Here is an 11861-nt window from a genome sequence, read left to right on the forward strand (position 1 = left end):
GTGGTTTCTGCATGTGCGTGAGGTTACATGCTGGAAACGCAGTGAGATCACCGGAACATAAAAACACAACGTGTGACCTTTGAACTCTGTGTTTCAGACACAGGAGGGCATCCTTCCTGTGGCCTGTTGGTGTGTATTCATAGCAGGCACACACACACTCCTCTATACTGTGTTAAAGTCAAAACATCTTCACACACATATACATGTGTGTATTACCATGTCAAACATTAGTGTGACCCTGAAACCCAATCAGAGCCCTCCAACAGTCATGTTGACTGAACCTCAGGACTCAATGTCCTCACAGAGCTGAACGTCTGATCAAACTCTAAACCTGAACTGGCTGACCTCACTCGAACTTGCTGTTGTTTTATTGGTTTGTGTCCACGCAACATTACTAACACACAAACACACACGCATGTAGCTGGCAGGCCCAGATGGCCTCTCAGCAGTTTCCTGACACTGAAGGTTAGCGGCGGTGGCATCCCGCTGCAGCTCCTGCTTATTTATTACCCAGAGCGCATCTCACTGTCCCACACACAGAAAACATGTGACTAATCCAGGCCTTTGTGACAGCACGCACACACACACACACACACACACACCTCTATCAGCTCGCTGAGCTCAGCTGGATGCTTGAGCTGTAGAGAGCGCCCTCTGGTGGCAACACATGATGGCACCAGTTTAACAGAAGATCTTTTTTGGAGCAGAGCGTTACAGAGCTCAGATGAGGAGGCGTCTTGGATCGCCCCCTGCTGGCCATTAGAAACAATGCAGATTTAGGGCTTCACGTTCTGAAGCTATGCCGTGTTTTATTGTCTTGGTGTGACTGACCAGTGTTAAGAGAGGTTAAAGGTCAGGGCTGTGTGGAGCCTGAACTGATGTTTTTCGTTCTTCTCTGTGATTTAGGCCATTTTTCCTCTCAAGTCTGCTTCTTTGAGAAAAGCTTTACTGAAGCTTCAGGAGAGCGCGTCACAGGAACGAGCAAAAACATTCAGTTATGAATGTGACGAAGCCTCCAGTCGGCGTTTTCTTCAGCTTTGTGTTCTCAAACCAGACGTGACGAGTGTGACCGAGGACGCTCGGTGTAGCCCCGCCCTAACCCTGCTCCTCTGACTCTGATCAGAACGTCACCTCCACAATAAGCTTTGTTCAGAGTCACCTGAAACAGCGACTGAGCAAGAAACTCATCAGGAGGCTCGTTTCCTCACATCCACCCAATCAGACTTCATCCACAACCTGAGCAGTCGCCCCCTGCTGGACGCTAGACAGTTAACCACGCCACTTATCTCCGCCCAAATGATGGAGGCAACAGTCTGAACAGAGACCCCAGACCTCCCTCTCCCCTGCCACCTCCTCCAGCTCTGAGGTGGAACCCCGAGTCAGGGCTGAAGCTGACCCCAGTCCACCTGACACCCTCGCCTCCCCTCACTCGCCAACAAAACCCTGACATACTTAAACTCCTCCATCTGGGGCAGCAGCTGGTCCCACACCTGGAGTGCGCCCTTCACCCATTTCTGATTGAGGACCATGGCTTCCAATTTGGAGGTGCTGGTTGTCATTGGCTCTGGCTGCGGTTTACAGGGACCGAACGACTCGTCACACCGGGCCAACGCCCTGTACTCCGGGGTCCTCGGATACAGAGCCGGCTCAGTTCTGCAGCCGCTCCGCTCCTCCTGAGTCCGGCTAACGGTGCCCGGCCGGTTCGCCTTCTGACAGATGGAGACCTCCACCCTCCATCGTTCACAGAGCGGCGTGACGGCACATCATCAGAGTAAAGATGAACCTTTGTTTTCTGACTGGGCCGTCGCCTCGTTTGTTGTGTCGCCGTGTTTCTGCTGTTTCACACGAGAGCAGATCACATATTAAACTCTGATTCCTTAATAAAAGCACATTCTGTGTGTGTGTCTGTGTGTGTCTGTGTGTGTGTGTCTGTGTGTGTGTGTGTGTGTGTGTGTGTGTGTGTGAGAGAGAGTGCTGCAGGTACCAGTCTGAGGATTTATGATGCAGCTGTCTTCATCCCGGCTCAGTGTGAAACGTTCACTCTGACAAAGAGACGTGACAGCTTTAACACACACACACACACACACACACACACACACACTCACACACTCACTCACACACACACACACACACTCACACACACACACACTCGCACACTCGCACACACACACACACACACACACACACACACTCACACACTCACTCACACACACTCACACACACACACACACACTCACACACACACACACACACACACACTCACACACTCACTCACACACACACACACACACACACACACACTCACACACTCACTCACACACACACACACACACACACACACACACACACATGCACAGAGCTGTTTATTACAAACTTTGCTGCACTTTCAGCAGGTTCACATTCAAACACAGAATCCCATCTGTTTCATTGAGCATGCTCAGTGACTCTGTGTGTGTGTGTGTGTGTGTGTGTGTGTGTGTGTGTACGGGTTCGTACTATCCTGGTGGGGACCAAAATCTGACTTTTACTATCCTGGTGGGGACTTTCTGCACCGTGGGGACCAAAATCCAGGTCCCCTTGGGGTTGAAAGCAATTTTCACACTCAAAATGCGGTTTTACTGTCAGGGTTACAATTAGGTTATGGTTAGGTTTAGGGTAAGGGTTAGGGTTAGGCATTCATTTTTAATGGTTAGGGTTAGGGTAAGGGGCTAGGGAAAGCATTATGTCAATGGGATGTCCCCACGAGGATAGCAAACCAGACATGTGTGTGTGTGTGTGTGTGTGCGCGCGCACGCGTCAGTCACACATTGAAAGGACAATGCGCTGCATCAACGCTGAGGTCGGTGGTATGTGTCACGGTCATCATCACAGACATTGCCCAAATCATCGCACTGCCGCCGCCGGCTCGCCATTGCGCCGTGTTCCAGCTCAGATGTTGGTGCTTTTGGCAGTCGTCGGGGGTCAGAGTGTCCACCTGCTCCCTGATAGACCCCGCCCACTAACAGCAGCCATGTTTTGACGTGTAACTGATGGGTCTCCGTGTGATTTCTAATCATTTCTAATGCAGATGGTGCTGCTGGTGGAGGTGAGGGTGGAGGTAGAGAGGGGGGTCGGGAGCTGGTGCTTCAGTCTGTTTCCCGAGTCACGAATCACAGACGCTGCTCGGAGCACGAAGACTGCTGCTTCATCACGAGGAGGAGGAGGGGGCGGTCTCAGGGCAAAAAGCTTACAGCCCTCTTCTTCATCACACTGCCAGCAGAGTCTTCGTCACTCAGCTGAGGTGCCACGAAGCGACGAGTCCAGAGAGGAGTGCTCCCACCATCATCATCATCTTCTTAGAGCCTTCGGACTGCTGACACATCCGACAGGAGCCTCACCTAAGAGACCTCACCAAACAGGTGAGGAGCCGGGTTTGCAGATTTGCTCCGCCTCCAGCTAATCAGACCTGTCAGAATGATGTGGCGGTCATGTTTCTACTGCGAGGACTCCAAGTACTTTGTACTCCAGGCCTTCACCCAATCACACACACAGCTTGATGAGCAGGTGGGAGGAGCCAGGACTTGATTAGAAGCTGTTCGTCCTGAGCCACAGACTGTTGGGACGGTGACGCTAGAGTAGAATGTCTCGAGACCACTTTTACGTGGTCTTGTCTTGGTCTCGCTGTCTCGGTCTTGCTGTCTCCGATCGACATAGTGGTCGGGAGATTTGGAGTCAACAGTACCCTCTGGTCTTGGTCTTGGTTTAGGCGGTCTTGACTACAAGTCTAGGTGACGCTGCAGCTGTGCAGCCTGATCGTCCACACCGACCACAGATGGCGGTCAAACAGAAACCACCATTTCCGATTTAGAGCAAAGCTGGATGTTTCAGATATTTTGGCCGCCGCCCACTCTGCCTGCCGGCGTCCCTGTAAACCTCAGTGTGAGAACCCTGGGAGGCGGGCAGGTCACATGTTAGTCCTCCAGCAGGTGCTGATCAATAATCAGGAAAAGTGAAGCTCTGCGCAGTTCAGCTGCAGGGTGGCGCACTGAGCATGCTCTGCGTGTTACCTGTCCCAGCCGTGCAGGTACGGGCTGCTCCTCTGAGACACATCCCGGTGTTCTCTTAAGCCCCGCCCACGTTCAGTGATACTGTCATCACAATGATGGACATAACACCATAACCCCATCACACCTGGTTAGCCACAGCTAACAGAGCACACCTGCCTGTTCTGATGATGGCGGTGTGTTGATGATGGCGTCCGTCAAGAAGACACTGACAATCGGCAGAGCGCTGCTGAGGCGGAGCTCACACCAAAGAAATCTGGATCTGCGTTTATGTTTACTTCGATAAATAAAGGAGGCGGGACTCTGGACGCGTACACGGTGCAGGAACACGAAGCGTGTGTTAGCTGTCAGGCAAACATTAACAAGTGACAAGCTCTATTTCTCTGAAACCCCGCCTCCAAACGCTCCCTGAAGGTGACTGAGACTCAGCAGCAGGTTTGATGGCATCATGTGACTCTGCTGCGCGGTGTCTCATCATCCACGCTCAGCCTCCACTCAGGCTTCAAACCACTGTAAGCTCAACGTAGAGAGCACGGCGCCACTGAGCGGCTTACCATCATCACCTGGCAAAGCACGCCCATCTTTGTAGCCTTAATCCTTCTCCTGAACATTAATCCTGAGGACGCCTGCCAGATCCCGTTAAGATCCGCGTCCTACGCCACACCGAGCAACACTATCTCGCCAACGAGCACTTACCGTGAAAGAGGTGCTCACACAGAAGCCGCCTGACTGAGATCACAGCATGGAGAAGTGTTCTGAGCTCGGGCGGAGGTCCCGTGTGGGGTGGAGCCTCTGAGGCGAGATAGAAGACTGCCAAGCCGACCTCCTCGCTCCTCATCAGAGATCTCATTAGAAGCACTGCGCGATGACATCATCGCATCTCACCAATTACATTCGTACTTTTATTCCTCAGAAAATAAAACACAGTAAAGGTCGTCACAGCTGACGAGTCAGCCTCACTGAGCAAAGCAGCAGCATCGCTGCGGCGCCGCAACGAGCACGTCAGCATCGCTCAGCTCCTCCCTCCAGAGCAACGTCGGGCAGCGTGGCAGCGATAAGGCGGAGTCAGCGTGCTATCGGTCTGAGTGGGTGGGGTCGAGTTGGCAGTTACACGCAGTTTGCTGGCAATGACAGGTAACCCCTCCCACTCAGAGCCTCGCAGATCCTCCTCACGCCATCGAAGCTGCTGCAGGAGGTTGCTGCACCGTGACGTTTCTATGGAAACGCCCGAGGCACAGACACGTGCTCCTGCAGATCATCACTGCTGGTCATCCGTGGGCAAGCGTGAGGTTTAGGTTTGTTCTGATCCACTGAGGAACGCCGCCATGTTTGAAGGCGGGGTCAACAAAGACGCCGCCGTCTTCACTTCTTGTGTAAAAGCAGTAAAAAATGACGAGAGCACCTCTGAGCTCTACTTCCTGTCTGACTGCAGGTGAGACGGTGCGGTCTGGTTTGTGTCCGGCTGTCAAACAGCATGTGTGATCGATGATGTCATCGGTACAGCATCTCGTGGTTAACGCGCTCTTCCTGATGTTTAGTGGAGGCTGGTGAGAGGCTCCTCCTCCTGCTTGTGGCGGTAACGCAACGTAGTCACGCTAATCATTGAACAATGAATATTTGAAAATTATGACGAAGCCCAGCCTCCTCGCTGTGACACGATTCCTGCGGGGAGGAGCGCCAAAACTCAAACTGAGATGACGTGAGCTGCTGCCTGCACTCACTGGTTTCCAGTAAAGCCTTAGTACTGGACTCTGCTGCTCTCTGGGAGGCGTAGCTGAGCCAGTGTCGTCTGTTCTCGGCGCCGCGCTCGGTGTCGCTGCGAGCTCCTGAATAATTAAGCGTGAGGAGTTCAGTTACCTCAGAGTCACGCTCATACCGAGGCTCTGCCTTCAAATATTCATTTCCAGCACGGCGAGGAGAGCCCTGCTGTCACTGAGCGGCCTCTGAGATCACCTGGGAGGGTTTCCGCCGCCAACCCAAAACCCAGCAAGCCGCCAGCGGAGCGCTTCCGTCAGTGCGAGCCCGACAGGAAGGAGGATAGCTTCAGATTCCTCGCTCTGTCACCACCTCCGCCCACTGCCAGCGCGTCCGTCCCCGGGTCACAGAAACGTTCCCAACACGTCGTCTTTGGACCGGATTAACAGGTTTAGTTCTGATTGTTTGTGTTAATAAGCTGCTACCAGTGAAGCAGTGACCAGCAGGCCAAACGGACTGCAACTTAAGAAAACACCAGCAATAAGAAAAAGGCTGCAAAAGCACACAAAACACAACGGAAATAAGAAAAACGACAACAGAAATAGGAAAAAAACACAAGTGTTTCTGGGGAGACAATAACCTGACGGACCAGTTGCAGGAACCCAAAACATGGTAGGCGTGTTTTATCATGATTGATATCACACTCAAGACGGATTTTTAGGCTAATAGGCTAACACGCTTACCTCTCATTTTTTCTTTCCTCACAAAACCGATAGATCCTCCACTTCTTTTAAGTGTCTGCCAGCGCAATTCTTAGCATATTTTGGTTCCTACAACTGGTCCGTCGGGTTATTGTCTCCCCAGAAACACTTCCCATGTGCTTTTGGAAATCTGTTTTTCTTATTTCCGTTGTGTTTTGTGTGCTTTTGCAGCGTTTTTCTTATTAGTGGTGTTTTCTTTGCAAGTTGCATTCCGTTTGGCCTCTCAGGGCCAACGTACTTCCCTCATTAACCATGGCGGGCAGCCCATAGTGATGTGAAGTGGGCAGGGCAGTTAAACTGCCTTCAGTATAAGAGCACGGTTAGTCCCTGAGATATGAACATGAGCAAAGGCAGCAGCAGAGTCAGTTTGTTCTCCAGTGTGGTTTGATGTTCCCGTAATCTGCTCCTGTTTCTGCAGAATGAAAATAAACAAAAATCAACTGGACCATCACGTTAAAAATTCCCCCTCAGCCACAGCAAAGAATGAAAATTTGAACGTGTGAAGGGGTCACAGCGGGTCGGCTGCACCTCTCTGAGTTCTTCACCTCTAAACTACAAATCTGTGAAATAAGAGGAGTCAGAGTGCTGCTGCCTGGTTGGTAATAAGTCCCGTCCCTGCTGAGCGAAACATTAAAAAGACAATTAGAATTGAAAATTCAGCGTCAGAGCACGAAGGAAAACAGCCTCAGCTTCTTTAGACACCGATGAATTTTATGTTGTGTTGCATTTATGATTGTTATTGTTTAAAAACAACGGAGCGATCGAGCGGCGTCACTGCTGTGTTATCATCCTGAGCCTGTGTGTCTGTGTACTCTTATACTGCAGGGACGGGCACACACCTGCAGGGGCGATGGAGGGGAACAAACAGCTGGTTAAAACACGAGGTCACGCTCACTGAAACACGCCTCTCAGATCGCCTGACAGGGGATAAATTGGGCGGCGGCCTCGGCGTCTCAGAGGTGAGAAAGACACATTAAAGCAGCGGGAAAGCTTTTAGTGCGGCGGGCAAGCAGCAGGAGATAAAGTGCTGCGTCGGATCACACGAGGTGAGAAATCAGCCGACGAGCTCATCTCAAAGCTGCGCGGAGGCGGGGCGACGAGAAGCTTCAGCCCTACAGGTGAGCAGCAGCGAGGTACCGCCCACCCCAAACACACCAATCAGAACCAAACCTCTCTGTCTGCACTGATGACATCATCACTGAAGCAGAGTCTGTGGTTTCACTCTGCTCTCAGTGTGTATAAGGAGGGACACATCGCCATGGTAACAGATGCTGTAGCCCCACCTGCTCTAAGCGAGGTTAAAGAGCTGATAGTGATGAAGAAGCATCTTTAGAACGACCCGAGAAACCGTGCTCCTCACACGGCTCTGACACAAATAACGGCGCCGTTATACTTGCCCTGCCGTAGTCCTCATTTTCCCGTCACCGCAGCCGGGTTGAGGGTACGGGTCTGTCGGTTTTACCGACGCTGATGCCGGTACAGGAAGACGCTACACCGGCACTGACGTGGAGCTTCTGTGGAGGGTAAGCCTGATCCTCGACTCGCTTTGGTCTCACAGAGGAAGCTCCAGACCTACCTGTCACATCCACACCTGTATGTAACAGGATCTTACAGGCTGCTTACCTGGCCACGAGAAGGCGATCAGCTCAGACCTGCAGCACTCACGTGGTTCACGTTAACCCTGAAAGGCCAACGGAGGCACACCTGTCTCCACTGACAGGACACCTGTGCATCATCACAGCACCATGAACGTCCGGCGGATCGAACTAAAGAGCTTCTGTTAGAAAAACGAAATGTACACGAGCGCTGCAGCAAACCGGTTTGGACTGAAGGCCATGGGACCTTTCAAAGAGATGACGTCTATGGTGACGTGGTCTCTGTGTGTTTCATGAAGGCCACGGGTCAGCAACAGTTTTAACCTCCTCACACTTCACCTGTGGGAGGAAGTGACCTCACCTCTGACCCCACAAATCTGAAACGAAGCCCTCGCGCTGTCAGTTCACAGAAAAACAGATTTTTTTGGTGAAAATGAAACAAACTGTACTAAACTACTGGATAGTGGCGCAAAGGGGACACGGGTGGAGGTCTGGCTCTTTGCACAGAACAGCTGACACGCTCTGTGTCCTCACCGCCGCTGTCCGCGAGCGGCAATGCATCACACAGGTGACGAAGCCGATGATGCACCATCGCTGCTCCTCCATCACAGCACCCGCCTCATTCATCATGACAACGTCTGAGCACGTCTGTGCCGAACAGCTGGGACATGCTGTTAGCATCGGGGTTAGCATCTGTCTGCAGGTTTACTGGGAGGAGCTCCAGACTGAGGGCGAGGAGGATGGTGCTTCCTCCCACCTGCTGAACTCTGAGTGAACCTTTCATACTCGGAGACGTTCGTGTTTACACCACAGCCATGAAAAATGACCCAGTGTCAAAAAAATAAGTCTCTGAAATGGAAACGGCAGTCGTGCGATTTTCCCCGAAGCAGTGCCGGGATGATGAAGGTGACAGCGCGTAGGTGCCGTATCTGAGAGGATGCTCCAGCCTGTTCTCGTTCCCCGCCACATTAAAAGACTCTCGTCTGTCAAAGCTGCTGGATAGAAATCCTCCGGGCGTGGGAGTGTGACGCATCAGTGAGACGCTCTGTCAGTCTGATGTCTCCACCTTTCTGGGCTCCTTCCTTCACTTCTGTTATCATCTAAATATTTTTAGCTGACCGTTGAATCTTTAGAATGAAACTTTAGTGAAACCTCACGTTTCCCACACTGATCATTATTAGAGGGTTGAAATAATGTTAAATGAATCTTAAAGTTTAATGAAGCTTATTCTATAAATATGTTTGTATTTGTCTGCGAGGACAACTTTTCTGTTAGCGGGACGTGGACGGACCCATCAGCGTGACGAGCAGAGTTAATCCTGCTTCCAGAGACAAACAGACGAAGCTTCACGTCAGAACATCATTACTTTCACTTCGATGTCTATTTTCCTGATGTTCAGAGAGCTGCTCTGCCTCCTCCATCACGATATCGCCCGCTCTTCTTCAGCCTGCAGCAGATGCTTCCTGCTCTGTAATAAAGCTAATGCATTTTTTATTGACGTGTATCCATGAGGAGGAAGCTCTGAATAACGAATGGCAAGCCGGCTCCTTACTGCCCACTTTATTTGTTCGTTTCCATCACTGTCACTGTTTCACCTTCTGCTGCTTCACAGAGACTTTCCATCATATCTGGACTCAAACAACAGTTTGGACTTTTTTATTGTTTCTGATTTTTAAGCTGGTTTCAATCGAGTTTTTACTGTTTTTCATTTTTATGGTGCATCCTTTTGTTGTATTCTGAATAAGTAATCACGCCAACCTGCTGAGGTTGGACGTGACCCTCAGGGTGGGGAGGGGCTGTGATGTAAGTGACAGTTTCACGGCTGATGTTCGTCCGACGCTGTGATGCGAGCAGACTCCGTGCAGGTCAGAGACTCTCAGGTAACGTCCTCAGATACGAGTGCTCAGCGTGGGCGGGGTCTCCTGGCTTTCCTGCAGCGTCTGTGGGCTTTAACCATCAGCGTCCTCCAGCCCGCGGACATCAGATGATGGTGGTCGTCTGCGGCCGCTCAGCCTTCTTCCTCGTTTCTCATTAACACGACATCAGCACACGAGGCACTGAACGCCAACGCTTCATTAATATTTCACAGTCAGGGGGACGCGTGCCCGGCGACGCGACCTTATGCAGATTAAGATGTTGGCAGAGATAAAATGAAACGCTGCCTCCTGATTATCAACGAGCTGCCAGAGGACGGGCGGAGGTCGCACAGGTGCTGACCGCCGTCAGACAGAAAGGAGGCGGGACTGAAAACAAACCGGGAGGGAACGACGCGTTCACCGCTGCCACGCCTTTGCCGGGTTTCCTGAGTGACACACGACAGGAGTAACATTAAAACAAACAGCGACAGACGAGCAGCCACGTACGCCGGCGCCATCTATAACCAAAAGGATCCATTACAGGAAGACGAGCTGCTGATTGGCTGCAGGAGGGCTCCGAGATGACCCCGAGCTGAGCCGCTCTCAGGTGAAGAACACCTGCAGGACGTCTTCCACAGGGCTTCGAAAACAGCCTCCGATAACAGTGCTCGCACACTGTCGCCGTGGCGCTGAGCGGCGGTCTCTGACTCTTATTCCTGTGGAGCAGCCAATCACAGCGCAGCGTTTTCGTCAGTCACATGGTATTTTTACGAGGAGAGGTGAAAAAGTCAAAAACATCAGTCTGTCTGTTGGTGAGGACAGACGGGAACGTGAGTCGGTACAGTTCATGAGGCGTAACCATGGAAACCAGTTAAACCCTTAAAAGCAGCCATGACAGTTTGATTTGACCCCAAACACGAGAGAGTCGATGTTTACGCTTTTATACCAACCACGCGTTTAAATCTACATGCACAACTTGAACCGTTCGCTCCTCCATCACCTCCTCCATCACCTCCTCCAGGCTTCGCTCGTTACTTTCATCCTTTAAAAGCACAAAGTATTCGTCTGGACAGCAGAACATGAGAGTCAGGTGTGAGGCTGTGATTCACAGATGACCTTTCCTGATACTCTCACGTGTTCAGGCTGAAGTCCTGCACACATCAGGAAGCCGGAGGTCATTTATGAACATACTACACATTTTGTGGACTCGCTGCCAAACGTTTGCATGTTTGCATGTGGTTTAAAGCTCGGACTCTGCAGGTCGTCTGCAGCCATGAGTCCAGAAAAGCCTCCACCGTTGTCCGTGCTGGCTTCACGCTTGAGCTGCCGCCGCTTCATCACTGAAGAGACTCTTGGACCGTTTGTGCTGTCGCAGCTGACAGCAGCAGAGACACGCTCCGCTAACCAGCTGGAACACAAACGCTCCAGTCACGAGCTGAAGCCTGACTGAAATATTCAGTCCTCCTCAGTGCAGGACGACTGGGCTCAGTGAGAAAAGCAGAATGTAAGCTCCGCTGATCAGAGGTGGTGAGGGATCACTTGAGTTATTCAGAAACAGGCTGAGCGCCATCACTGAAGCTCTGACCCCGCCCCCCCCCAGAGAACATTAATTAAAGCGGAGTGCAGAAACGAGGCCGGGCGTGCTGCTACATGCTTCTGTTTGGACTGAAATAGGACGTGCACACACGTGTCACAAACCTTCAGACGGCATGAGGACAAGCAGGAAGCTCTCAGCAGCTCTCACAGGGACCTGGCAGATGATTGGACGAGCTCACCCCAAGAAAAGAAGCGTTTAAAGTTCTGACTCCGAGTTGCAGGAGCGTCACCAGGTCAGCTCTCAGGCAGCGACCATGACACGACTTTATTTATGACATCACAGCTCCACAGCAGTGATGCGGCCGATCGATCGCT

General features: G+C 51.6%; 1 protein-coding gene across 1 annotated transcript in view; it reads right to left on the reverse strand.

The window, feature by feature from the left end:
* LOC134630296 (carbohydrate sulfotransferase 8-like) overlaps nucleotides 1-11861 on the reverse strand; it is a 52176-nt gene that overhangs the window by 6995 nt on the left and 33320 nt on the right. The window lies entirely within an intron of this gene.

The sequence above is a fragment of the Pelmatolapia mariae genome, linkage group LG7 (genome assembly GCF_036321145.2).
Source record: "Pelmatolapia mariae isolate MD_Pm_ZW linkage group LG7, Pm_UMD_F_2, whole genome shotgun sequence".
NCBI classification, from domain to species: Eukaryota; Metazoa; Chordata; class Actinopteri; order Cichliformes; family Cichlidae; genus Pelmatolapia; species Pelmatolapia mariae.